Source organism: Oreochromis niloticus, linkage group LG11, assembly GCF_001858045.2.
Source record: "Oreochromis niloticus isolate F11D_XX linkage group LG11, O_niloticus_UMD_NMBU, whole genome shotgun sequence".
NCBI lineage: Eukaryota > Metazoa > Chordata > Actinopteri > Cichliformes > Cichlidae > Oreochromis > Oreochromis niloticus.
Genome location: NC_031976.2, coordinates 28,950,334 through 28,976,534, shown reverse-complemented (window position 1 = coordinate 28,976,534; position 26,201 = coordinate 28,950,334). Strand labels below are relative to the sequence as shown.

At 36.5% G+C, this 26,201-nt stretch overlaps 1 long non-coding RNA gene across 1 annotated transcript; it reads left to right on the top strand.

Moving 5' to 3' along the window:
- Window positions 1-17,845: 17,845 nt before the first annotated feature.
- Window positions 17,846-20,857, top strand: LOC102076220 (sialic acid-binding Ig-like lectin 5). The gene is made up of 6 exons (XR_003222076.1): window positions 17,846-17,979; window positions 18,088-18,397; window positions 18,489-18,763; window positions 18,856-19,140; window positions 20,256-20,364; window positions 20,461-20,857. It is a non-coding gene; the product is annotated as a sialic acid-binding Ig-like lectin 5 (long non-coding RNA).
- The last annotated feature ends 5,344 nt before the right edge of the window (window positions 20,858-26,201 follow it).

Here is a 26,201-nt window from a genome sequence, read left to right as displayed (position 1 = left end):
CAGATCAATTCACTAGCTCTCTGGGGTCAGTCAGTTACAGCACAGTTTTTCTACTGTTCATCTTTGCCATTGTTGTAAAACGTGGCATGGTGGAATAATTGACAGAATCTCCCATGAAACACTGGGTTAGGAATATTTTCCTGTTCAATTATTGGATGCATTTGTTTTTGTTTTTGTTTGTGAAAGATATAAGCCACACACATGTGGGAGTGGAGATTTCAGTCTAGTCCAGCTGCCAGGTATTTGGAGTTGAGTACTGGGAATAGCTGACTGGTGTAGATTTTGGCCCATCTCTGTAAAAGGTAGAGAAAGGAGGAAGGAGAGAGGTTGTACGACACAGTTGCAGCTGGTTGCAGCAGCAGACTCCAGTGAGAGAAACTGATATTTTAAAGGAACATAGATTTAACATGGCCTGAATTATTTTGCTTTCATAATAATTACATTTTACCAGAAGGAGGATTTATTTTAATTAGGAGTTATGTGGATTTGTTTTCACAGGACTGAATAGGAACCTATTAGTTTGCTGCACCTGTGTATTATGGACAGCGATCGGAACAATGGCGTTACAAGTAACAGCGTTACTAACGGCGTTACTTTATCAAGATGATAAAGGATTAGCGTAAGAGAATGGATTGATGTGTGTAAGCTCTGCGTTTATGAACATACTGAAAAATAATACATAGCTGATTTAAATAAATCCATTAACTTGTTAAAATTTGATATCTAGGAAGTATTATTTATTTCTAATAAATATGATTCAGTCAAAACAGTCTGTCTCATCTTAAATCTTAGACTGCTGTTTCATCTTGTCAATATTTAGTGTTTCACAGACTGATATAATTAAATATTCAGATTACTGCTATGTATATTTTACTCTTTACGAATGACAAAGCAGGAATCAAATTCAGAAGAAAGTCAGTAAGCCAATCTTAATGTGAAAAAGACTGAAGAGATTTTTTTAATGACATATATAATGTTGGTGATCACAATCCTCTGGGTCCAGCTTTGTAGAGGCACACAAACAACAAACTGCTGCACTGATCTTTTTTTAAATGGTTAAAAATAATTTTCACAAATACAAGTGCAGAGCAGTGCATCGTTATAACAATGTTAAAATAAGATTGCTTAGCAATACTAAGAGCAGCAGAGATGGTGCAGAATATAAATAGATACATAAGAAGCTTAAATATGCAGAAGTGTTTGCAGAGAGGCAGCAAACACTTCTGCTTATTTGGGCATGAAATATGACTAAATATGCAGAAATGGGGAAAATGAGAAAGTAGGAGTTTATTTTAAATTCTTAAGCTATCAAAATCTATTTACATCAAAATCTCAAGATAACAGTAGGTTTTAAAAAAGGTACATTATTAAATAAACAATGGAGATTTTGTAATTATATATAGCATACAGATGAACTTGAATGTCAGTCTGTAAAGTTGAGTGGTTTACTGAGAAACTTCCTGAAATCTTGTTGCAAGAAAGAGGAGGAAAAAAAATAGAGAAGAGAGGTGAGGATGAAAAACCCCAGTTTAGAGTCAGCAGTCATCAGTGCCTCAGCCTGGGGTCAGCAACACTGTTACGACAAAGGATACTGTGTTACTCCGAGTTAGCGAGAACTGGTGTTACCAAAAGACATAAATTAAAGGTAGACATTCATACATATTCATCATTTACCATTTATATTAAGGATGCAAAGAATTAGCTATCTCTGCAAGTAGTAGCTCTGAAGATGTGTTAGCCTACTTTCCAACATTCGTTCCAGTTTGGTATGATTTAATATATATCTCATGTGTGAGCCATACAGAGTAGTTAGCATTGCCAGAGTCATTGTTTCAATGTAGCTGCTTCTCATTGTTCAATACATGTCTATATATCTAGTTAATCAGAATGTTCTTCAATTCAAATGCAACCAACAAGAATGAATAAATTCATAAACATAAAAACAATGCATTTATATTAAGCAAGCATTTTTATAGTTAGCAAATCCAATATGACTTAGCTAAAAGTCTTGATACACTGAGCAACTTTATACAACAAATCATAAACCAGTCTTTTTCTTCACATAGGAGCTCAAATCAAATCAAAGACAGAACATACATGTCACTGCAGAGAACAGCTGATTGAATAAATATCACTCTTTAACACGTTGACTCCCATCTCATCCAACACCTTCACACTTGAGTGATTACTAATCACAAGTAGCTCAAACTCATTTTCATGCCAGTTTAATTAGAATGGGAGAAAGAAATAAGTAAAGTAAACATTTCTAAAAGGACGCTTTTCATTTACAAATGAGAAAAATAAGTGTTAAGGTCAATGTATGACCCACTCCCACTGTAAATACATGTGTAAATGTGCGTAAATACATTTACATAAATGTTATGGAAATATTCTGTATGCAAGTTAGGTGTTGTTGCTCAAAGGTTAAAAGAGCCAGACAGTGGGGATATGAAATTATGTGTAGGCTGGTGGAAACAGGGAGAGCATGAGACAGATTGTTAAAATTAATATACCTTATATACCTCTATACTGTAGATATGTAATCATAATTACTCACATAAATGCTGTGTAATCATATGTGCTCATCTATACTGTGCACACTTACAATGATGTGTCTTATATAGTGGAGTTGCTGTGTTAAGCTTTTAACCTGCATGTTCAAATAACATGACCCATATATTTAGATCAAATTTATCTACCATTATAGTAATGAAAACGTTTGTGCCACTTGTATGACCACATGCTGATCAATAGTGTTTAAAAATGTAATAATAAGGAACAATAAGTGACCATTGATTGCATTATGGCCAAGAGTGACTAGTCCAACATAGGGTTAATTCAGCTTGGCACTGCTGAAGTATGCACATAGGACCCTTTCTCGGTGTTGATCTGTGTTTATTTGTGCTGTCCCACATTGTGTCCAGTCCCTTCAATGCCTATACTGTAAACAAACCTGGCCTCGCTGGGCTGCACCTGAGATTCTGGTTCTTTCCTCAGTCGCCTGAAGGCGAGAAAAACCCTTTCTTAGCATAGATAGCAGTTTACATCTGGCATGCGCACCCGACAAAACTGTCAAACTGATTAACTGTTAATTGCGTCTTGCAGACTTTTGGACTCAGTTTGGCCATAAAACTGACAAATGGACCCAATTCAATGATGGATGAAAGAGGGTTTTTAGAGAAGTTATGTGGTAGGGTCAGAAAGGATGTATCATAAGTGGAAGATGAAAAGAAAGAACAAAAGGATCATACTTTGAATCATACTCTCTGCGGCTGAGAGTTTGATGAGTGTGATCTCCAAATGCATATGCTTTGCTGAATAAAGAAAACCCTTGACCTTCTCTCAGTGGCTAAAGAAAATTATTTTACCTGGATATGATTGTCTCTGATGACCCTAAGATACAAAACATGCCGGTGAAGACGATAAAGTTTTTCTAGCTCCCTGAGAATAAAAAACGCACACAAAAACAGAGCGACATTTCTAGGTCCATTTTAAAGTTGTCGCGCTGTAGGGCTAGCGACCGGAAAAACGCGGAACTAAGTGTGGACTTGAGCAAAGGTTAGAAGACTGTCCAACTTCACAGCCACTCACTTCTGGCATACCTGACCTTTGAAGGACCTGCCCTACGTACACCGGGTAGGTCAGGTCCTTCAAAGCATGCTACCCCTGAATTTGGACACAGCCAGTGTTAGAGTTTTTGATTGTTTTACTCAAATGGATGAAAGATTGCCCCCCTCTATGTGGTGATTAATGGTATTGCGCTGCTATAGAGGCTGTCAGTTAAGTTTGCTGAAAGAAGTAGATGCATTTAATATCCATGTCCAATATTATAGACTTAGTATTCTGTACTAATTACTGGAAAATGTAGAGAAGGAAACCACTGGAATTGAAAAATAAATAAATAATGCAAGACAAAGTGTTAGTTGGTTAACTAAGATAAATAGTATGATTAAAGGAACTACAGTATTAAACAAATTTGAACGTAGTAACAGTCTTTAATAATGGCAGTAAGTAATCATGCTAATATTCATGCTGTCAAGGACAGTTCATCTTCATAAGAAGATGAACTGTCCTTGACAGTCCTTGAACTGTTCTGGTAGGTCAAACAAAAAGTAACAGACAGGAAACTCTCTATGACAAAATGATTTTTTCAGTGTTTTCACACTTGGTCTCTTTCAGCACTCACAACAAGCTTAGTCAGCAGTCTTCGGTCATTGATTAGTCTGCATTTTTTGTGCATATCTCAATGCTGCAAACAAACTTTGAGTTAAAGTGTTTAATAACATCAGATAGATAAGATTGCTGTATAAAAATAATTTGACAACATTTACTGATTTGCTGAATCTTGCAGGTTGTAATTAATTGAATATTATGATTCTTGACCAGAATAAAATAGTGCATTTCTGTAGTGCAGAAAATGTAAAATATGGGAAAAAAAACTTGAAGTAAGAGTCTGTCAAACATGAGCACAGTAAATGCTGCTTTTTTTAAGTTCAGTTGTTATGTTCATTATATCAGATCATTTATACCCAACCATCTGATTTTTACTACTGTATGTATCAGGGTCTCTGCATCTTTCTGTCTCTCTATTTGTTACTCTCTTTCTCTCTTCTATGTGTGTGTGTGTGTGTGTGTGTGCGTGTGTGTGTGTGCGCACTTGTAATTTTACTATCAGATGTTTTTCAGAGATGAGAGCTGGTTCACCCTGAACACATCTTGACAGACATAAAAGGGTCTAGAAAAGCCGTAAAGAATGTTATATTGTACCTGTAACATTTTTCAGCATCTCCGGTTTGGCAGTGAGTCAGTGATGGTTTGGGGACAAATACCCATGATCTGCATGGGTCCTTGGACCCATTGTCAGTCCTGGGTTCCTCCTGGTACGTGACAATGCCAGGTTTCATGCAGTGAGAGTATGCAGGAGGATGAAGGAACTGATTCTACTTACGCGCCCACAAGCTCTTCTAACCTAAATCCAACAGAACACAGTTGGGACATTATGTTTTGGTCCATCCAGTGCCACCAAGTTGCACCTGAGACTGTCCAGGAAATCAGAGATGCCCTGCTCCAGATTTAGCAGGACACCCCCCTGCGTCATCTCATTAGGAGCATGCCTTGACATGGTCAGGCAAGCATACAAACATGTGAAGTCCATTCAAACTACTAAGTACCATTTGAAGTTGCTTTAATGAAATTTTGTCAGAATGGATTAGCCTGTTGCATAATTTTTTCACTTTGATTTTCAGGTGTTTGTGAAATTAACTCTCCATAAATTGAAAATTTTCATTTCCATCAAATGATGTGACATCTTTTCATTCCTCACTTTCTAGAGGGCATCATTCTATCCCCCCTTATCAAAGACATCAGATCATTTGTTACTCTGACAGACTGCCTAGTCTTAAGGAATCTGTCTCAACTTACTGAACTGGCCATAACCAGGAATCAGTAAATCCAGGTCTGAGGTTATTTGAATCATGCTTATAACACAGATATGCTGAAGAATGTTTCGGTGCCAGAATGTTTTAGGTGTTAATGTCACCTTCAGACATGAGCATCTCTGTCTGATCTGTGGTAAATCAGTCAACCTTGTATAAATTTGTTTTTTGATAGTTCCATTCAGTTATTATTGTATCTGGTTTACGTCCCTGTTACCTTCCTGCAATTCTTCCCACACTGCCTTAGAAAACCGTGATCCCTTCTGGAATCTAAGGCCCAGAGTTGTACTAGCACATCAACAACATTCAGGTTTTGGGATTCTCTTTGGGGAAAAAAAAAAAAAAACTTATTGGAAACTCACCTGCCTGCCCATGTTTTTTTTATTCAGTTTTACCATGGTAATGCGGGACTGGATGTTAATATTATGCTAGATGTCTCATACACTACAGGGCCTCCTGTAGCCAAGAAAAAAAATCAGTTTTCTTAATCTATAACATTATTCTACATTATTTTCTTATATCGTTCTACTTATTGGACTCTATGTAGACCATTACAAATCTAAAAGTAGCTGAGTATTTAGTCAATTGAGATCAGACATGAGCATCGTATGGCCTGCAGGCCATCCTTTGGTTGTCCCTGACTGGCTGCATGAGGTTAATGGGAAATCACTGTCTTTTGCAATTTTTATGGAAAGTCAGAATACAGCATTGTTTTACAAACCTACATGTGTACGTGCATGTAGCTTACACACTGGCAGTGTTGGGAAGGTTACTTTTAAAATGTATTCCACTACAGATTACAGAATACATGCCCCAAAATGTATTTTGTAACGTATTCCATTACGTTACTCAATGAGAGTAACATATTCTGAAAACTGATTACTGAATACTGATTACTTAATATAGTGTCTGGGTCAGTAGCCTTACATTAGTTTATGTTAACTAACTAATAACAAAACAAATAACACTGTGGATAACATTGTGGAAAGTAAAGATTCTAAAACTAAAAGTTTAAGGAGGTCATCTTTATACTGTCCCTGGATCCAACAATGAGTTTTATCTTAAGAAACCAAGGATATAATGTCCACTTTCACTGTCTCTCTTTAGCAGTAATTGTAACTGAAGTGTAAATCTATGCAATATTAATTTCATGCATAAAGGGACACCATGAGTGTTAGCTGAGAATATGTAGTGTTTCAAATCCTTGGCATGTCTTCTTCAACAGTTAATTTTTTTGAAAGTACATTTTAAGCAATTGCAATAAATTAAGCTTCAGTTCTTTCATTCTTTCTTCTGGACTCATTACCCCCCTCATCTATTAGCCATTTTCAGGCACATAACGTAAAAATGCACAAAGGAAATGAAGACCAAATAAACACATAGAAACATCTTTCTTACATCACTATTAAAACTGAGAACCTGACAGACACTCATTGCCAAATGTTGCAACCATAATTATTAACTCTGCAAGTCTCCAGACAACAATCTGGCTGTTTAGTATTTGCTGGGACTGCTGAGTCAGAGACTAGAATTCAAAACTAAAAATTAGGTGTAGATACATAAAAATCTGAGCTTTCCAATGACTGAACAATGGATTTAGCCAGCCCACTAATAAAGCAGTAAAGTTTTTGGTAGGGCTTCCTCACCCACCCTGTTGAGCCATGGCTTATACAGCAGCAGCAAGGGCACATCCAGTTAACCTTATTCATTTCCATTTTCATGTGCAACCTAGCATAGCTAATATGGAGGCACATTTAGCAGCACTTAGCTGGGAACTGGCAGGATCGGCCCAAGGCTAGCCGGGGTTCTTGCTTCTCCAGCACTTCTGCGTAGCTGTCAACCATGACCCGCATCCATCGGTCCCTAGAGCACAGTCTTCTGGTGACCTCACATTGTTGGATGATGATTTGTAGTCCTGTGTCCTAAAACCATTCCATATCTGCAGACCCCTGGCCCAAACGTCAACACAAGTGACCACTTAAACCAGTGTGTCAGCAACAATGGCATGCTTTCTTTCCCAACATGTGATACCTTGAAATTGAACGTTCATCTCTTCCAGTCAGACGACACAAGCACTCACACAGCTCTTAAAATCTGTTTGTTCTACCTGAATATTGCTGTCCTTTCTCTTTGAATAGAATAGAGAATACAATAGAAAAATACAAGTGGCTGTATTAAGTTAGAAAATATGTAGAGAACAGATATAACAAAATCTGTAACATTTTTGTGGTTACTAATAATTGAGGTTATTGCACATTTCGTCGATGCTGAAGGATGTTTCAGAGCAACATGTGTCCAGCAGAGGGCAGTGTTTGACTAATGACATAAATGTTAACCTATTTATTTTCAGGTTAGATGGTATTATCGGCTGGTGTCCACAGATTTTGTCCTATAATTCCAATTGTAGTATTTTTGTGATTTCCTAAAGTGTGTGTAGTAACAGAGAGAAATGTCTCTTACTTCTAACTGGACAGTACTTTGTTTAGGCAGCACAACATCACTTTTAAGAGATGCTGGGGAACAGCATAATTCACTAACACTGGTCTTTGGGATTTTCCTCACTTATAATACAACATGCACTTCAGTCAGATGTGCATGTTGTGTGGCTTTTTACAGTTGTGAAGTGATTTCTCAACCATTCTGCTGTGCTGAAACTGATTCACAGCTTAACAAATTCATTTAATCTACTTAGTTTAAGTTTATTTCAGTTTCAAAGGTGTTGGATTTCCAGTGGCTCTTTCTGTGTCCTTTAAAACACATCCTGCATGTCTGAAATGAATGTATAAGCATAATAGAGTATAGCACTTTCATATTGAGTGTAGAAATTTCCCTTCACCTGGCTAATATTGCAAATAGTGAAAGCCAAAGCAAACATTAACCTGATGTTTGGAGTGAATAGTTTCTTTCAGTTTGAATCCAAATATTGCCTCTAAATCATAAATTAAGATGAACAGTGCACTGTGTACATTACAGTGTACAACAGTAGGGATCGTTGACATGCAAATACTTAACTCAGTGACTGGTTACAACATGTTTTGCTCTGTTGCATCATCAGTGAACATACAGGCTGCCAGTGATAGTCTGACCTCTACGTTAGAAGAGGAAGTACTTAACCGTTGGTAGAACCTCAAATTCCCATCCTTTCGTTGTCCTCGTGGCAAAAAACGGCCACGCCCCAAAAAGTGCGCTAAAAATGTTATATATCAATATTTTTTTCTACTTTAAATTAGTCAGTCTTTTAAAACTACTTCTGCTTAAAATATCCATATCAAGTTTTAATTATATTTTCATTGTTTTAACCCTTTAAATTCCAGTTTAAGTGCATGAGCGCCGTGTTTTTTAACAGAAAAAAAATTAAAAACTTAAATATTTTCCATAAAATACATTTGAAGTAATATTTGATTGTTATTATAATTAGGCCTTTAGATGGTCTAAACATCGGCACCAACATTCATTTTGATCCATTATTATTTTTTGTGCAAGAGCACATTTTAAAAAATCCATCCTTTCGTTGCCCTCGTGGCAAAAAACGGCCACGCCCCAAAAAGTGCTCTAAAAATGTTATATATCAATATTTTTTTGTACTTTAAATTAGTCAGTCTTTTAAAACTACTTATGCTTAAAATATCCATATCAAGTTTTAATTACATTTTCATTGTTTTAACCCTTTAAATCCCAGTTTAAGTGCATGAGCGCGCTGTTTTTTAACAGAAAAAAAATTAAAAACTTAAATATTTTCCATAAAATACATTTGAAGTAATATTTGATTGTTATTATAATTAGGCCTTTAGATGGTCTAAACATTGGCACCAACATTCATTTTGATCCATTATTATTTTTGCGCAAGAGCACATTTTAAAAAATCCATCCTTTCGTTGTCCTCGTGGCAAAAAACGGCCACGCCCCAAAAAGTGCTCTAAAAATGTTATATATCAATATTTTTTCTACTTTAAATTAGTCAGTCTTTTAAAACTACTTCTGCTTAAAATATCCATATCAAGTTTTAATTATATTTTCATTGTTTTAACCCTTTAAATCCCAGTTTAAATGCATGAGCGCGCTGTTTTTTAACAGAAAAAAATTGAAAACTTAAATATTTCCATAAAATACATTTGAAGTAATATTTGATTGTTATTATAATTAGGCCTTTAGATGGTCTAAACATTGGCACCAACATTCATTTTGATCCATTATTATTTTTTGCGCAAGAGCACATTTTAAAAATCCATCCTTTCGTTGTCCTCGTGGCAAAAAACGGCCACGCCCCAAAAAGTGCTCTAAAAATGTTATATATCAATATTTTTTTCTACTTTAAATTAGTCAGTCTTTTAAAACTACTTCTGCTTAAATATCCATATCAAGTTTTAATTATATTTTCATTGTTTTAACCCTTTAAATCCCAGTTTAAATGCATGAGCGCGCTGTTTTTTAACAGAAAAAAAATTAAAAACTTAAATATTTTCCATAAAATACATTTGAAGTAATATTTGATTGTTATTATAATTAGGCCTTTAGATGGTCTAAACATTGGCACCAACATTCATTTTGATCCATTATTATTTTTTGCGCAAGAGCACATTTTAAAAAATCCATCCTTTCGTTGTCCTCGTGGCAAAAAACGGCCACGCCCCAAAAAGTGCTCTAAAAATGTTATATATCAATATTTTTTTCTACTTTAAATTAGTCAGTCTTTTAAAACTACTTCTGCTTAAAATATCCATATCAAGTTTTAATTATATTTTCATTGTTTTAACCCTTTAAATCCCAGTTTAAATGCATGAGCGCGCTGTTTTTTAACAGAAAAAAAATTAAAAACTTAAATATTTTCCATAAAATACATTTGAAGTAATATTTGATTGTTATTATAATTAGGCCTTTAGATGGTCTAAACATTGGCACCAACATTCATTTTGATCCATTATTATTTTTTGTGCAGGAGCACACTAAATGTCATATAGTGCCATATCAGGAGCACCTACACCAAGTGCTTTTTACTGTTTTTGTTCTAAAATAAAATAAAAATTGTCTAAATAACAATACAAGATCACTTTGAACCAGAAAAACATTTTAGAACGATGAACATGAACATTTAGGTTACTGGGAATCGGAGAAAGTTGTGTGTCCGGGGGCCGTTGCGAACACGGCAGCACCCGTCCTTCCCCGGCTATACCACCCGTCCTTCCCCGGCTATAGCAACCGTCCCGCCGCTACAAAAATGACCATTCGCCGGTATGACGGTGGGATTGCGTTTGTGCCCTGGTCCGTTTCCCCACCACGACACTTCCGATACCATGTGAAAACAAACGTATAATGTTTGTCGTAGCCAAAGGAGTTTGCAAAACAAATCTTGCAAAACAAAGCTACTTTGCGCATACTCGCAAACCAGTGCAGTCTAATTTGGCACGACATAGCACATGAGAATAGTAAGATTCAAGATTCTTTTTTTGGCACATGCATAGTTACATTTGACTGCGTGTTTTTCTTGTGTATCAAAAAAAGTTGCTTATGCTTCCTCCCGGGGCGCTTCTCTGTTATGACCCCGTGTCCAGTAGCAGCCTGATCGGCGCTGCGCGCCGAGCCGAGCCGTAGGGACACGGTCCGGCAGCCGATCACGCTGGATCGGGTTTCACAAGTTAACATGCGCGACCTTATCACAAACGTTTAGAAGTGATCTACTGTAGTAGACAAAACTAGACGATTTTGGGACGTATAAAAGAGCAATACAAAAGTAAACGAATACATACGCTCACAGTAAACAAAGAAAAATGCGATTTGGACCAGAAGGGACGTCACGGCCATCGTAACATTTAAAAATATCATTTTCTGTTGTAACCTTCAAACTAAAATGGTAATATAACAACACTTACTTTGCACTTTCACGAAATCATCAGTATTTTTTTGTAAATCCGACTGCGAGCGGGGTCTTCATCCGAGAATTCGCCATTTGGCACAGCTCCGACCTTTGCGCGCTGACTAGGGTGCCCATCCCCGGGAATTGTCCGTCAGTTTTTCGAAATTCTACTGTGACTGTTCCTTTGGATCTCCTCTTCGCACAATTTGCAGATAGTTTTGTCGCTACCCGGCTGGTGAGCGTTGGATATAAAACGACCGCGTCCATCTTCCATGCGTATTGATTCAGGGTTTGTTTACAACGGCACGAAATGGCTTCCGTGGGCGGGTACTTCCGGGGTCATAGGTGAATTAATTTTTTGAAAATTGTATTTGAAGGGAAAAATAACCTAATGTGGTTTTCGTCCTTGCTTTTATTGAATTTGCTTATATTGCTGTGTGGCTGTCTGAGAGAGAAAATACTTTTGAAAGAAAAAGTGTGTTTGTGTGTCTTTTTTTTTCTTTTTTAGACAAAGGCCTTTATATTTTTTTTAAAAAGTACAGTTACTATTATCCAACATCATATTCAACACCGATAGTGAAACACAACACCATTTTATTTCACTTTTGGTTGCAGAACAATGCGGCCAAAATCTGCAATTGTGGATGAAGTTGGTCAATTCCCTGAAATATGGGAAAATGGCGCCACCTGGTGGACACATGAAAAAATTACAATTTTAATTCCTGGGCTACAAAATGAAACCAAGACTTCGAAAATCCCAGTAACCCTTATAAAAATAATCCCGCAATGAAAAATAGCGTTTATAATGGGTTTCAATGGGGCAGAAATCGGCCACGAGGTTCGATAGTGGATGGATTTCTGTAGCTCAGCCATTTAAGCTCATTTAAGAAACTCAGACTGAAATTTTAAAATAAAATGAAAAAAAACTACATTTTTGAAAATTTGGCTATATTCCATTAAACACAGTGAAAATGGCGTGGAATTAAAAAACGAAATGGCCGAAAATCGACCAGAGGTTCTACTTAATGAGCACAGTGATGTGATATGAGGTTATGTATATATGTGTGTATGTTTATATGTGTATGTATATATGTGTATGTATATACCGCCAAATCACAACAACAGTTTCCTCAAGGCAGTTTACATTGCAAGGTAAAACCCTACAGTATTACATAGAAAGCCCCAACAATCACATGACCCCCTGTGAGGAAGCACTTAGTGACAGTGGGAAGGAAAAAAATCCTGTTTAACACCAAGAAATTCTCAGAATCTTTTTATTGTCGTCAACATCATCATCACCTTTATTTCTAAAGCACTTTAAAACAACCAGCCAGGCCAGCACAGAGGTTTTATGCTCTCTTTTACAAGTTCCTGTTAGCAGTCGTGCAGCGGTATTTTGAACCAGCTGAAGATGTGAGAGCAGCAACTGACTGACCCCCACATAAAGTTACAGTAGTCCAGATGGGAACAAATAAAAGCATGGATCTCTGTTTCGAGGTGCTGCCTAGAAAGAAAAGATTTCACTCTTGCCAGTCGCCTTAAATGATAAAAACTGGACTGGAACCTGCTAGTCCTGGTTTGGATGGACCTGTAGCGTCTACCTGAGGCCACCAGGTCAAACAGGTGTGCTGCAGGATGGGTGGAGTCTCTTGTGATCACCTCAGCTCTGAGGCAGTAGGATGTATAGATGTGAAAGAGGGGAGGGGGCAGTCGATCTTCTACACTGTGTTGACCACTGTGGAGTCTCTTCTGCTGAGTCTGGGTACAGCGTGTGTGTGAACCATCCCTAAGTAAATTAATTAATGGTATTTATATACTTTATCAGCTCCCTTTTATCTCAGGGCACACTAAAGCAGATTGATCAACATATTTGGTGCAGCCTCCTCCATTTATATGAGCTCAGAACAAGGCTGTGCATGTGATCTGGGAAACTTTTGGATACAAAGAAGTATTAGTAAGTGTTCCTGAAAAGGGTTGGTATAAAATGTTTACATTTACATTTTTGAAGTATAAGCTTCTGAGCAAGGGTTGAGCAATGTGAGAAAACTACTTGAAACTGACCACAAAGATAGAGGAAGTACATTAGAGGTACTTAAGAAAGAGGAAGTGTTAGTTGAAAGCAGAGACACTCTATAACAAGACACAAGGATGCCCACACAAACACGCATCAACACGAGCACACTGAGAGGGAAGCAGAGGACAGAGACACAAGCGAACCTAATAAACAAGAAACTAAACAGGGAATAGAAGAAACTCAAAACCGACTAACTTTAAACTAATAAATAACCTAAAACATAAACCATACAAAATATCACTAAAACACATGAAACTCAAAAAGCTGGGTCAAAAGGATCCAGAACCATGACACATATCTCATCACCCATGAACTAACTTCACAGCTGGTCAGAGGTTTCTGTGCTGATATGCTTTTTGAGTCAGAATAAGTTGTTTGGCCTTGGTGGAGAAGATTTGGCAAGTTATTCATAGACGCAATCTATACACTCAACTCTGCTGCTTAGCCTACAAATGTGTGGGGAAATAAACAGGCTTTCTGACTATATAAGATTTACTGCCAAGAAGGATTGTTACAACAAAAAAGTAATTGACCAAACACAAATTTCCTCATTTTTTTGTGCAACGTACCCAAATTTATATGGCTGATAAACACAAATACACAGCTCATTTAACTGTTATCATAATAGCATAACCCAGTACCACCTGTAAAATCAGCTTCACTTGTGAAACAAATAAAGAAAAAATGTATGTGAACTGTGACTGCTTTTACTATTTAATATTTTTTTCTATCTTGATGAAAAAATTGGAAAGTTATGGAAGTTATGTGATTGGTCAGTTTGTCCCTTTTTTCTCTCATAGATATAAAGATCACTGACAGTATAAGTCTGAGGAAGGGTGAGACTCTGAATCTGACCTGCTCTGTTAAAAGTTGTCCTCCACCTCAGATTGTGTGGTCTAAACTTAGTTACAACACAAACCACATTATTTTTAAGAGATAATTCTTAAGGCTGAATCCTAATTTGTCTGCTATGATAAAGGCTTTCTTTTTCCATTAATGATTTTTCCTTTTATTAACAGAGATTTGTAACTCTGACCATAATGAAAAAGAGCATCTTGTTCCATTTATAGATATCAAGATCAGATTTTCATTTTTTTCATAGTTTTACAGGATTTTACAATCCTCTGCCTTAACCCCTCTCTGGGTCGTCAGCTGTGCTGGAAATGGTCCCTGCTTCTTACTGGTCCTCTTGAACCCTTCTCTCCTGGTCTCAGTCTGCACCTTATGGATGATCTCCTTCTGCCACTTCACCTGTAATTTAAAACATTAAAATTTCCCTGGAAAACCCTCTTTTGCCACATGGTCCTTCCCATGTATCAGTTCAACACAATCAGAGATGCACAAGAAAAGATGTTCATTGTCTCTTAAAAATTCCAAGGCTTCTCCCCTGGAGTAGCTCCGCCTCAGGCCTGTAAACCTGTATTTAAAAAAACAAAACAAACAAACATTAGCCAGTGGTGTGTCCTGCTGTAAATCATGTGATTAAATCACATGATTAACCATCTGCTGTGGAAAAAGTGATGTAGATGTTAGCACAGTCCATCTGTATGCACACTTTCTCATAGTGACCTTTGCATTGTAAGCAATACATGGTCACGAATAACACACTGCTGGTAAATACACACAGAAAGTGGCAACTAAAAGGTTAAGTCTGCATGGCCCACAAGCTTATGCAAACCCAGGATTTTGCTGTCATCTTTCTGCTCCTGTAAAAAACATATATACATCCACCCTTTTGTCACGTCTGGGTGCAATCTTGCGTATTGGTGTCAAGTCAGTGAAGCTTTTGTCAGTCTAGTCAGTCCCCCATGTTTATTGCTGATAGTGCAACATGAGAGGTTCTGCTAAGTTTCTACTGCCAGCAATATGACGTCATTTAAAAAAAAGGAAAAGGTCCCAAATAAGTGCCTTTCTCCAGAGCCCATTGTAATGTGGAGAAGCTCACTTTGCGATCGTTTCTGGCAAAAATGTTGTGTAGCGCTTCCAGTTCATCATGCAGGCCTGCTTAAATGAGAGAGACAAACAAAACTCTCAGTGCACTGTGAAAGTAAAAAATAAGAAGGCCTAGTTAAGTCATGTCTAAGCATGCTCTTCATCTTAGGAGGGTAAATCAAACCAAAACTAAATGGCATTTTTAAATGCATTTCTAAATGCATTTTCTTTTGTAACAAAAGAAAATGCATCAGCCAGATAAATCCCCAAAACATCCATCCATCAGCTACACACACCACACAACACTAATGTTCTATTAGATACTGTGTTTCTTTCCATTTAATCAGGTGTGTGCCTTGTTAAAACCTTCCCCACACATCAGAAACAGGAAACTCAATAATCTATTAGTTTCACTCATTCAAAACCTCTCTTCAGCATTCTGTTTACCGCTGCTATAATTCAATCATCTTTCCTAATATAATACTAGTCCACTAGTTTATATATCACTTCTCATCCCACTAAGTGAACCGAACAAGATGATATAACAGCTGGACCATCATATGCAAAACCAATAAACTGTACGCTTAAGATTTCTTCAAACACGTTCATAGCAAGGTGTTCTAACTGCAGAATGCAAGACATGCAAAATTTATGTACTCAGCCGTCACTCCTGCCTGCCACACCGTGACTGATATTGTCACGGTGTGGCAGGCAGGATGTGGACTGTTTTGGAAGTTTCCATTTAATAAAGCCTGCAGAAAAAAGTCACACTTCTGCTCTTGCACTTTAAAGCATTCAGTCTGTCTCAAGGAACTTTTTTTTTTTTTTTTTTTACACTGAGTACATAAAAAACACTTATATAGCAAAATAATGATGTTGTATCAGTTTTATGATGTTGAACTGATGTAAAGATAAGCTAAATGTGATATATAAGTTATGTTTTCACTTTAATATTGTGGGGTCTTTACCTGACAGTGTAAAGGACCTTAAGGCAAATGATGATGATTTGACACTATATGAATATATAAAAGTTATTGGAGCACCATTACTGGAATCTTAAAATCTCAAGATAACATTATTATTACTTAATCAACGATGGACATTTTATAATTATACATAGCATACAGAGGAACTTGAATGTCAGTCTGTAAAGTTGAGTGGTTAACTGAGAAACTTCCTGAAATCTTGTTGCAAGAAGGAGGAGGAAGAAAAAGAAAAGCGAGGCGAAAATGAAAAACCTCAGTTTAGAGAGTCAGCAGACATCAGTGAGAAGAGAAGCTTGAAGAATAAAGTAAAAGAGGTAAAAAACAAAATTTAATGTGTTTCAAAATATCTTTTTAAAATAGGAAATGCAAAGACTTTTTCACATCTGTAGCAGTGATGGTGAATAAGACCATTATTTATTAATAGAATAAGATGAATGACCTAATGCTGTACTCTTATTTAGCAGTTAATATACATTTATTTATTAGTAAAAATGATTATTATTGTATTGAATTAGTGTATTGGTGCTAATGCTGCACTGTGAGGATATTTTTTATTCATTAAATAATATCTAAGAAATAGATGTCACAAAGGTCTTTACCATAACAAATGCTGGAGTATTGGTATATTGGTGTCACAGTTGGTTAAGTACACATAACTATGACTCAAAGCTAAGCATGCGACATCTTTTATTGAGCTGTGTGATGTGAGCTGTTGACTTTTTCTTTGTTTTAATTTGTGTTTTGATTTCTGCATGTTTGCTTCATCTGCTTGATAAGTTATTCTGTGGAGGGAGAGACTGAACGTCTCGAGCATCGAACATGTTTGTTCTCATCTGGTCGGCTCTGTTTGTCTCTGTAAAAGGCGGCATTGCTGACACAGGTGTGTATCTTCTCCTTTACTGTAATTCTGCTATATTTGTATTTGTATTTTTAAAAATGTTTGTATTTGAAACTTTTTTTCTGAAATTCATTCATATAAGAATTTAATATCACTCAAATTTGTGCATTCACTATCATCTATTGACTTGTGTGCCATTTTAATTTAATCTTTTGTTAAACATGTCCCGAGATATTGTTAACCAATATCCAGGCAGAGTTCATAACCTGGATATAATAGGTTATGAAATGTGAACATTATAGTTGGTGTGTAGACTACAGCACAAACAAGCAGCCTGTGTAAAAAAAAAAAAAAAAAAGTTACTGTAATATCTTTAATTAGGTATAATAGTTATTGCTGCAAACTAAATATTCCTTTCACTAATTTTATCTTTCCCTTTGCATTAACAGGTGCCTCAGCCTGGGGACAACAACACTGTGTTGGAAGATACTGTGTTACTCTGAGTGAGCAAGAACTAACAGCAGAGGCTGGACTCTGTGTTGTATTCCTGTGTTCTTTCACTACTGCTGATGAGTTTACACCCAAACATACAATTTGGTACAAATGTGAAGCATCTCAAACAAAATGTAGTGATGGTGACATAATATTTTACAGCAACAAAAACACAGACAAAAAAGCTCAGTCTGGGTTTGAAGGACGAGTGTCACGTTTGGAGCCTGATGTGAGTCAGAAAAACTGCAGCATCATCATTAATGATCTGAAAGAGTCTGATTCTGGATCATGTCAGCTCAGAGTTACTGGTGTACGGAATGGACAACAAGATGCATTCACATTCATTCCAAGAGTAACTGTCTCTGTTAAAGGTATGAAAAGCTATTCCAAGAACAATCATGTAGAAAAAAAGATATTCAGTCATGTACAATAACATATTTAGTATTTTGATTTTCTTAATGAAGTATTCGTTCTTTTAGGAAATTGTTGACCTGATTCCCACACTGACAGAGGGACAGCAGGCCACACTGACCTGCACTGCTCCTGGTCTCGGCTCTGGATCTGTTCCTGAAATCACCTGGACATGGAGAGGAGCAGGAGGGACTGAATCTTACATTACAGGAAACAGCACTGCTTTCAAGACTGAGAATCTCACGGCTTTCACACAGAGACACATCTCAACTTTGACCTTTAAATCTTCAGCTGAGCAACACAACACCACTGTTACCTGTAAAATCCGCTTCACAGGTGAAACAACTACAGAAGAGGCTTCAACTTTGAAAGTAAACTGTGAGTTCTTTTACAGTCTCAATGTTTGTATTTTTAAATCTACTGATGTTTACAGCAAGAAATTGTGAAATTTATATTTTTTGTCTCACAGATGTGAAGGAAGTTAACATCACTGGGGTGACAAGTGTGAGGGAGGGAAATGTTCTGAATCTGACCTGCAGTGTTGAAAGTTTCCCTCCAGCTCATATTGTATGGAAAAAAAAGTTCCTTCCAACACAAACCTTCAGACCAGAAACACTGACCTGCACAATGATACAGTTACACTCGTCACCCTGAATGTGACAGCAGAAAATTCTGGGCAGTACATCTGTATGGCAAAACATCTGGACAAAACACTGACTTCATATGTCAATGTGACTCTGACATGTAAGTGGATGATATGAATATTGAATCTGAGTTCATATTTGCATTAAAATCCTACCTTACCTTGTTTTATGATTCTGGTTACATGTTTACAGGGCATACAAAGATACAGAATGGCTCTGGATGTGTGCTTCAGTCTGAGGGTTTGACCTGCATGTGCATCAGTGAAGGATTTCCTTTACCTACCATCAAATGGCCGCTCCTAGAAAACCACACTCAGTACACTCTCATTACTACTGTGTCAAACCACACAGTCAACAGCACTGTCAGTCTCACTGTAAAAAACCATGGCAACAGCACTGTTGAATGTGTAAGCAACAATGGAAATGGAGAAGAAAGAGAGATCCTGCTGGTCCAAGAAAACTTGTCTGAAAAACATGGTATGTGCTTTTCATCTAAACACTTTTTTAGTACTATCTTTAATACAACCTCTGTATAATTTAACTACATTTAATCAGAAACCACGGACATTAACTTTTGTCCTTTTCTTAATTTTTCCTTTCTACTTTATTTCTCTTGAGTTCAGAATAACCATCTAGTTTTATTTTAGGGCTCCTGAAAGTCTTCATTGCCTTTTTGACTGGGGAAATTTTTCAGTAATCGTGCGCTGTTTGGTCAAAAATTGCTACAGGTGCAGCATTAACTTTAATAATTATTATCAGGTTTTCTCCGTAGATACGTTTTAATATATATTTGTAAACATATTCTATAAAACTAACTACTTCTCCAGGGAAAAAAAAGAGCTCCAGAAATCCTGATGAGACTTTAGAGATGGATTTTATTTGTTTGTTTGCATTTCTTATTGACTTGGATGAATAATAACCACAATCTTTTTTTTTTTTTCAATAGATCCTGTAGTTTTTAAATATTGATCTCTACCAAATGGTTGAGAAATCTCTTAATGGTTTACTTATATGTTATGTAAATACAAGTACAGTAGATAATACAGTTGCAATAAATGAAATAAAATACCAAATAATAATGAAAGTAATAAAAAAAAAATTATCCAGAGTATTTATTTCTGGGTAGGATGTCACAGAATATTGTTGATTTTCATTCCAGCAAAGGAAAATATTATATCAAACAACAAAAAAGTGCATTTTGAAATTTTTTTTATCTTACATGCATCTGCATTGAACTGCAGCAACACAGATGCAACTAAGTATCAGTTGACGTGACAGAAAAATGCGCAGTATGTTGACAACTGTATACATGTAGAGCAGAGGTTGGCAGGCAGCAGCTCACTGGACACATGTGACTGTTTAGCCTCTCAGCCGTGGCTCCTGGAAACGTTAAAATAAAAAAAAATAAAAAAAAATAAAAAAGAAACTATTTGACAGTACATGGGGGAAAAATACAAAGCTAAGCTTATATCTGTCATCTGTCCCACAGCATTTTAGCCCCCCCCACCACCACCACCACCACCACCATGCGTGTGTCTGTGTGTATCCATATATAAAATATGCGCGTGCATGTGCTCTCTTCTGTCTTACAGCAGCTCGTGTGAAACATTGTGGTTCTTACAGTACAGTTCTTCCCTGGATTGTTGCTGGTGTATCTCTCACTTTGAATGCCTTCTGCATAACCTACATATGGTTCCTTTGGTATGTTTCTCCACATGTATTTTTATGTTTTTTTGACTCTTTGAATGCAGCCAAGAGTTTTAGACCATAATGGGCTTCTGTTTCTTCTCATCAAAGGAATTCAAGAAAAAAGTCGAACCTACATCAGGAGGACAGAACCTACATGTCACTGCAAAAAGCGGATGTGTCACCAGATTATGATGTTATTGCACAACGTATAAACTGAAAAGTCAGGTTTCAGATAGATGTGTGATTGTAATGGCAGCCTGTTGTCAATACTTTGGTGATGTAATTAATTTGTTTCATTGTCTTGATTAAAGCAGATACTCGTATATTTACCCCCTGCAGATACTCTGGTATTACAAATTTTAATTTAAATTATTCAATTAAAACTTACTATTTGTTAATTATTTTTTACATTGAATTGTAAACAATGAGATTATTTTAAATGTAATATATCACACTTTCTATTTCAATTTATACATAGAGTTTAATAAAATTGTTCACCTGTCTACAGCTGCAAATAGAGCTCTGTCCATACTCTTGTTTGTTCTTTTGTTTTTATAAGTTTAGCAAGTTGTAGCTAAAAAGCCTACGATTATTCTACCTTTTTATCTATCAGATCAAATCATTAGCTCTCTGGGGTCAGTCAGTTACAGCAGTTTATTCACTCTTCCTCTTTGCCATTGTTGTAAAATGTGGCATGGTGGAATAATTGACAGAATCTCCCATAGGCATATTTTCTTGCTCGAGAGTTGAATTCCCAGGATCTAGTGTGGAAACACACTCCCCACCAGAGATGGGCAGTAACGCATTACTTGTAACTTGTGTTACTTGTACTTTTTTCAAGTAACGAGTAAAGTAAGGGATTACTATTGCAAAAACGGTAATTAGATTACTGTTACTTTGCTGTAAGCACGCTGCGTTACTGCGTTACTAAAACCATGATTTTTTTTGCGAGAGTGTCTCATGAAAATGATGTAAGCGGGTGCGACGTTCGTGGCAACAGCTGTCTGCAGATCAACAATGTATAATATATCGAGTGCGGAGAGAGTATGAGCGTGCAGCGTTTAAAGCGTGGAAGTACTGACCTTACTTTGAGTTTGATTCCGTAAAAAGTGACAAAAACATTAGCGTCCGCTGTTCACTGCGTGGGAAGAAAACTTCTTTTTACAGCGAAAAAAACCCTAAAGTTCCGGACAAGCGCCAAGTACGCTACCACGGAATGAGAAATTCACAGACGAATTCGCGGATTCTTCCACTGACCAGGGCAAACATCCACCTGCTATACAGGTGAAAATAGAGCAACAGGGCCACTGAGTCTTTGATTTTATTTATTTTCTGCTGTGTTTCACTTGCATTTATTTGAAAGACTGAGTGTAAACACAAAAAATATTTTATTTTATGTGCTGGAATGTGCAGAAAATAGGTTTAAATGTTAAACAAATTTCTTCCAGTCAGAGAATGTTGCATATAATTTAATTTTTGCTTGATGCATAAAGTTAAAAGATTAAAACTAATAAAACAAGTTTTAAAAAGAGACTTTTCCATTTGATTACATTTTGTATGATGGATTATGCAGAAAAAGTAGAATTGGGCTGAAAGATCTATCGCTTTATCACCTATTCAGGTTGTAAATCGTGTTTATAAAAAGTAACTAAGTAACTAGGTAATTAATTACTTTTGAAAATAATTCATCAGTAAAGTAACGGGATTACTTTTTTGGGGAAGTAATCAGTAATTAGTCACTGATTACTTTTTTCAAGTAACTTGACCAACACTGCTCCCCACTAATGCAAGGCCTATTAAGGTGGGTGAAAATGTCATGTGAAGGCTGTGTGCAGGGAGGAGTGGTGGTAAGGAGGACCCGAAGTGCAGACACTTAGAGGCAAAATGTGAAATCAAAAACAGCTTTAATGCTGAACTAAAAAGTAACAAAACTGAAAATTACAAAATAAACTCACATAGGCAGACCGAACACACAGTACAAGATGAGGGTAAATCACAACACACACAAAAGAAAACACGGGACTAAAATACACAGAGGGAACAATCAGGGAATGGGAGACAGGAGGGAAACACAGCTGGGGCAAATCAGGGCTGACGAGACAAAGGAAGCAAAACCAGACACGCTTACATGAGACACGGACTTTCAAAGTAAAACAGGAAACACAGACTGAACTTACAGACAGACTCACAAGCAGACACTGCAACAGAGGGAAGGGAGACGTGGGACCAGGAAAGACACAGACACTGACTGGACACAGAACAGAGGGTCTATGGAAACCCAAACTTTAGAACTACAAAATCACAAAACAAGAAGAACCGGGAAAAATTGAAATGCAAAACAGAAACCAAAACGTTCACAGTAATACACCAAGATGAGAACACAAATAAAGGTACAAAACTGAAAACACTGGGTGAACGACCTAGGTACCCTAACAGAAAAGTCTTCCTCTGGAAGATGCAAGACTGATAAGTGATTGACTGCTTGTTCTTATGAGTGACCACCTGTTCCTGTTTACAACCAGGCTGATAATTCTGACCCTGGTGGCATTGGGCCTTGGATTGCAGGCCAGAACTACACCTTCATTCACTTGTCTGCTTTGAAAGAAAAATAAACCTTGTGTGCCCTATTAAGTGTGAGCATGGTGGTTTTCTATTGGTCACTGTTAGAACTTCTTCCTTTCTTGTACCGTGGCTGTTTTGTTCTGAGGCCCACTTCTTAACACCATACTTGCACTTTCAGCATGCAAGTTTATAGTACTCATGAGTAAAATGTTAACAAAACTATTGAGTTTTTCAGAAGGATTGTTACAAAGAAGAAATACTCAACTAAACAACTTTCCTCAGTTTTTTGCAACAAGTATCCAAACTTAAGTAGCTGATGGACACAGATACAAAGATCAGTTGGTGCTTCATCGGATCCACACTTCAGACGTCTGCCAGCATTTAGTCTCTGTACTGCAGGTCTGATCCAGACAGCAACAGATTTGAGATTTCTCACAGGTAATCACAGTATTATTGCTTTTTATTACGATTCAATTGCATTTAAGTGCCAATTTGACACCATTCAAGTGAAGCAGACTGCCTCTAACTTTAAATATCAAAATATCTAACACCAAACTAAAACTTACAATAAGTCTGTTACTTACAAAGTGAGAACAGGAAGTTATCTGCTGCCACATGTGGTCATGTTTGAGTTATGTAATTTCATGTGATATGTTTTTGGTATTACTTGATGGAGTATTGATCAATAAAAATGATGCTTTTTTTCCCTATTATTTACTTGGTTTAAATCCTCTTGAGAACTGTTACGTTCCCCTAAAAAGTTCCAGGGGATGAGGGAAAGTAACAAAAGGTGTCCAGGTTGAAAAACGGAGACAGGGAAGCAAAATGGTCAAATTAACAGGTATTAATGTTTCTATTAATAACTAAATACAGAGATGCACAAGCTGCTATCACCTTTTAATGAAAGAAAACTCAGGTGTTGGTCAGTAAACTGAAAAGTAAGTACAAAAGGATTAGTCACCAAACACACACACTCCTCTCCACAGAGCAGGAGTAACCAATCACCACACACGGCTCACTAGCTACAACCCAAAAAGGCTCTCTGTCACTAGAGCTCACCTTTCTCTTGCCTTAAGTACTTCTAATTGCTGATGGGAGTCAGCTGTACAAAACAGATGGGACCTTAGGCAGGAGAGATGTCAGGACACACCCACACAAGGGCAATTTCAGGAAGAGGTCCTGCTAAGGCCGTAACAGGAACAATAGAGGTCAATACAAAATGTTTTATCTTAGACTTAGATCTTAGAATTCTTTGAAGGCAGCCATCAAATTCAGAAGAAAGTCAGTAAGCCAATCTTAATGTGAACAAGACTGAAGAGATTTTTTTATGACATATATAATGTTGGCGATCACAATCCTCTGGATCCAGCTATGTAGACGCACACAAACAACAAACTGCTGCACTGATCTTTTTTTAAGTGGTTAAAAATAATTTTCACAAGTACACGTGCAGAGCAGTGCATTGTTATAACAATGTTAAAATAAGATTGCATAGCAATACTACGAGCAGCAGAGATGGTGCAGAATATAAATGGATACAAAATAAGATTAAATATGCAGAAGTGTTTGCAGAGAGGCAGCAAACACTTCAGCATATTTGGGCATGAAATATAACTAAATATGGAGAAATGGGGGGAATGAGAGAGGAGGAGTTTATTTTAAATTCTTAGGTTCTTTAATGCACTCAATCTGTCTGAAGGAACTTTATTTTTTTTTTAACTGAGTACATAAGAAAGCACTTATATAGCAATATAATGATGTTGTATTGCTTGTATGATGTTGAACTGATGTAAAGATAAGCTAAATGTCCTATACAAGTTATGTTTTCACTCTAATATTGTGGGATCTTTACCTCACAGTGTAAAGGGCCATGAGGTGAATGATGATGATTTGATGCTATATGAATATATAAAACTTGTTGGAGCGCCATTACTGCAATCTTAAAATCTCAAAATAACATTATGTTTTAAAAAGGTAAATTACTTAATCAACAATGAACATATTATAATTATATATAGCATTCAGAGGAACTTGAATGTCGGTCTGTAAAGTCAAGTGGTTTATTGAGAAACTTCCTGAAATCTTGTTGCAAGAAGGAGGAAGACAAAGAGAAGAGAGGTGAGGTGCGAATGAAATACTCTAGTTTAGAGAGTGAGCAGACATCAAGAGAAGAGAAGCTTGAAGAGTATAATAAAACAGGTAAAAATAAAGTTTAATGTGTTTCAAAATATCTTTTTAAAATAAGAAATGTAAAGACTTTTTCACATCTGTAGCAATGATGGTGAATACGACCATTATTTATAAATTAAATAATATGAATGACCTAATGCTGTCCTCTTATTTAGCAGTTAATATAGTTCTAATTAATATTACAAATGATTATTGTTGTAATGTATGATTGTATTCTTGCTATTGCTCCACTGTGAGGATTTTTTTTTATTCATTAACCTCCTAGGACCTGCCGTCCACATATGTGGACATCACATTTTGGGTTATTTAGACCAAAATGCTCAATTTTGCTCTACATGGGCCTGATATCCACTTATGAGGACATTATACTGCTACTGTTCTTTCAAAATTTTAAACGAATATCCTCATATGTGGCTCTTATTTTTCTTAAAAACAAAAATAAGGTAAAAAAAAAAAACTCTGGTAATTCTTTGTTTTTACATTCATCGGGTCCCAATATGCCCAAATATCAAAGTGAAATTAAAAGTGCATGCCGTGGAAGAGTTCGGGTCTTAGGAGGTTAAATAATATTTAAGAAACAGATGTCAGAAAGGTCTTTACCATGACAACTGTTAGATCATTGGTTTATTTGTGTCACAGCTGGTAAAGTACACATCACTATGACTCAAAGCTAAGCATGCAACATATTTTATTAAATTGTGTGATCTGAATTGTTGACTTTTTCTTTGTTTTAATTTCTGTTTTGATTTCTGTATGTTTGCTTCATCTGCTGGATAAGTTATTCTGTGGAGGGAGAGACTGAACGTCTCGAGCATCGAACATGTTTGTTCTCATCTGGTCGGCTCTGTTTGTCTCTGTAAAAGGCAGCATTGCTGACACAGGTTTGTATCTTCTCCTTTACTGTAATTCTGCTATATTTGTATTTTTAAAAATGTTTGTATTTGAAACTTTTTTTCTGAAATTCATCCAGATGATAAGGATTTATTATCAGTCAAATTTGTGCCTTTACTATCATCTGTTGGCTTGTGTGCCATTTTAATTTAATCTTTTGTTAAACATGTCCCGAGATATTGTTAATCAACATCCAGGCAGATTCC